The sequence below is a fragment of the Gossypium hirsutum genome, chromosome A01 (assembly GCF_007990345.1).
Source record: "Gossypium hirsutum isolate 1008001.06 chromosome A01, Gossypium_hirsutum_v2.1, whole genome shotgun sequence".
NCBI lineage: Eukaryota > Viridiplantae > Streptophyta > Magnoliopsida > Malvales > Malvaceae > Gossypium > Gossypium hirsutum.
The window spans coordinates 74,292,981-74,297,237 of record NC_053424.1 but is presented as its reverse complement, the minus strand read 5'-3'; positions in this window follow the sequence as shown (position 1 = coordinate 74,297,237).

The window sequence follows — 4,257 nt, the reverse complement described above, 5'->3', positions numbered from 1 at the left end:
TATGACACGCACACACACTATAGATCCTTTGGATTTAATAGGTTTTCAAAACAATTGAATTATAATATATGAATAAATCATTAAAAAGATTATACAAATAGAAATTTCCTTTCCTTTTTTTTTTTTAAAATCTTTTTGACCATAGAAGCAGCATGGTAGATGTACTTGAATTAAAGATGAAATTCTTTAGAAGACCTCTTTTGATAATGGTGGATTGCAAGTCCAATACCCCAAAAAGCTGCTTAATACCACTTATATATTGTCATTATTGTTATCATTTTGATAGAATAATGCATGATGTTGTTATTATTATTAGTGTTGAATATGTTGTATAGTCGTTGGTGTAATTATTATATTATTCCACATGGGGCCTTTCTATGTATGGCCAAGAGAGAAAGGGTTAGTATATTGAAGTAAGATACTAGTTGGTCTCCAAATCATACCATAATTTAAGCCAAGCAGCTTTTGAATTTCAGAATAATATATGTATATATTGGCTTCAATCCTACTCTCATACGATTTGTAAATTATTGTTTTTTTTTTCTTGTAGATGATGCCTCATGGCAGAATCATTTTATTACAAAAATAATAGGTGTGCCTTGAGCGCTGAGCACCCAACTGCTTTTTTATTTTATTTGCTAATCCCTGCTTCATTCACGGATTATACAGTGCAATATACTAATATTCATATATATATATATATAAAAACAAATTATATTCATATCTCAAAATTTTAGGTTAAAAATTGTTTCAAGTGCATTCAGAATTTAATCATTCTTTTTAACTTCAGTTTCAGTTATCAGTACTATTAAATATTTTTTAAAATAATAATTTTTAAAATTCAACGTGATATATAAAAATATCACTTAGTAATCATGTAATAAAAAATAGTTGTTGTAATAAACATAAACATAACAAAAGAATTTTAACAGCATTCATAATTGAACTTAAATTTTAAAATCTAATAAGAAAAAAAATTAAATTCTTTAAAAAATTTAAATTTACAAAAAATATAAAAATTTGTCACAAAGCAATTAGGAAAGTAAAAATATTTATACACTACAATTATCCTTAAGACAATAGTACTTGAAAAAGTACCAGTAGTAACTCAAAACAAAAAAAAAAACAAAAAAACAAAAACTCATGTAGTATAGGGTGAATTCAAGTGCAGGCAGGAGTCTTGTTCTTAAAAAAAATTTGCAATTTATATATAGTAAAATTGTATTTGTCACTAAAAAAATATGTTTATTCTTTTAAGAAATCTAATAAAATCATAAATTAATAAATATAAAATTATATTTTGATGTTTCAAAACTTTTCAATTCTAACTCCTTTAAAATAAATTTTAAATCCCCCCTGCATAAAGTTAAACATAAAAAACATATAGGGTAAACTATATAAATGGTCACTCAATTATGTTTGCATTCCTATTTTAGTCATCTAACTTTAAAATTTTTTAATTTAGACACTAATGTTTGGATTCGATCCTGTTTTGTCACCTGTCATTAAATTAATAACGGAAAATCTTTTTTTTTTAATTGGTATAATAACAAATTTAGTCTTCAATGCTTACATATTCTATTAGTTTGATCCTAATTCTAAATAATTCAATAAATTTAACTCTCCACATTTACAAATTCTATCAATTTGATCCTCAAACTTCCTAACCAAAGTTTTAGCTTTTAATTCTGAGGCATTCCACATTGATTAAATGTTTTATTTATGGTTGAAATTATCTAATTTGATACATAACCCTTTTTATTTATATTTTTAAGAAGTTAGTGTTAGAAATTAACTAAACACGATTAAAAACAATGGAAAAAACAAATTTTGAAATATAATACATAATAAACCTATATGAATAACTTAATATTTGTAAATAATAATTTTTTTTACTCTAACTAGCATAATTTTTGTTTTAAAGTATTTTAGTAAATTATTTGACACTAAATCGGATTATTAGTAATACGTATTGCTTATTGTAGATTTAAAAAAATTATGAGTAAATAGAACACATAGTAATCTATTGATCATTTTATAGAATTAAAAAAAAACCATTATCAATGCAACAAAAGAAAATTCAATCAATTATCACATTTTTTCTTATGAAAAATTAGAAGTTCAGAATTTTTTCTTATATAATTATTGATAGAATAATTTGATTTTTCAACGCCATATTTTTTAATTTTAGATTTAATTTCCAATTTCAAGGATCAACGTTGAGGACTATTTCTATGTACCTTGAAGGAAATATCATATTGTTAACAATATGAGTAAATTTAAAGTGTTTTTTTTAAGGTATTTCTATTTTCTTTACCTCAATTTTATCAATCAAAGGGTTATAAAATATTATATTTAGGAGATTCAAGATAAACTCATTGGTATCAGGAATTAGCTCAGAAAACAACTTGTTAATTGAGAGAAGATTTTTTTTTTGGGGTTTTACAAAATTATAGATGAGGAATGCCTCTATTTTAAAAGTTGAAAGCTTTGGTTAGGAAGTTTCAGAATCAAATTGATATAATTTGTAAATGTTAAGGGTTAAACTTATTAAATCATTTGAAATCAGGATCATATCGATAGAATATGTAAGTATTGAGGATTAAATGTTTTATTATACCAGTTAAAAAAAAGATTTTTCGCTATCAATTTAACTACGGGCAACCAAAATAGAAATAAATTTAAATGTTAATACAAAAAATAAAAATTTTAAAATTAAATGACCAAAACAAAAATACGTACGCAAAACATATTTAATAAATTTGAATTTCGAATCTTAATATTCGCATACTTGGTTATAGTAAGTCATAAGATCTATTTCTTGTAGTAGTACCAGGTCTGATCATTGTTTTTCTTTTTCTTTTGCTAACTAATTGGGCACGCAAGGAGGTTGCCATTTCAAAAGTAAAATTTGACCCTCTTAATACTGCTAACCCTCACGAGTAATATGATTTTTTTTTTATTATATTGCATACCAACAATTTTGATGACTCCAACATATATATAATCAATTTGCTTGACTAAAATATTGAAAGGGTTCTAAACTAACAATTTTTATTTCTAACGACAAATTAACTTATGTTAAGAGTTTATTAAAGTATAAATTAGATGTTAAATACTTATTTGGATGTGAAGTGAAGATTAATTTTGATTTAAGTGTAATAAATATATAGACTTTATGTAAATAAAGTGATAACGTACAATCTTTTTCTTACTATTTTAGCTTCTTCTTTTTTTCCTTTTAAAATCCAATATTCTCCTCAATACATTAGTGAAGTTCGCTTTTTTTTTCCTTACAAAATTGCATTGATAAAAAAGTTCATTTATTTTTTCAGTTTCAATCCACTTATGTAAAAAGCATAAAATAGCTATTCTCTTGGTTTCAAGAAATAGGGACTATTTTCGTGTTTGGTTAAAAATTTTAAAAATAATTTTTAAAAATTGAAAATAAAAATATATAAAAATTAGAAAACAATAAATTTTTTTATTGTTTTAGCTAAAAATGTTTTGTAAAATTTAAAATAATGAAAAGAATGGTTTTTAACGGTTAGATGGAAAAGTGGAGGGATGGGAAAACGGAATAGAAAAGTGAAAAGAAAAGAAAATTTAAGTGTGGTTGGTTGGGAAGAAAGGTGAGAAGAAAGAAAATATGAGAGATGATAATTTTCTATCATAATACATAAATATCAATCGTTCCAAATTGGAATGATAAGAGGAGAGAAAATAGAAGAGGTGTATTGTAACAATCCATTTTTTAGTGGTATCAGAAATGGTGGTTTCGGAATCCCATTTTCATGATTGAGTCCGTAAATATTATTATTTAATATTTATGAGGTTAGTATAAAGCTTAATTGAAGTTTGGTCCTTTAATTTTGTTAATTGGATAATTAATTAAGGTATAAAAACTAAATTGTAAAAGTGGAAAAAGTTAATTATTATAGATTTTTAAGTACTTGAAGGACCAATTGAGCAATTGGACCCTTCTTAATTTTTCAAACGGTGGTGGATGACATTTAACATAAGTTTGTTAATGAGGATTAAGTTTAATTAAACTAATGTTATTAATTAAATGTTAATAAAAAGTATATAAGTTAAACTATGTTATCATCTTTTTATTTTTCTTCTTTCTTATCTATTTCAGACAAAAGAAACCTAGAGAAGCCATTCTCGTGTATTCAAGCTTAGATATGAAAAATGACTATTTTGTAAAGTGAAAATTGTTAATTTTGAATAAAAGGACTAAAGTGAAAATATTTC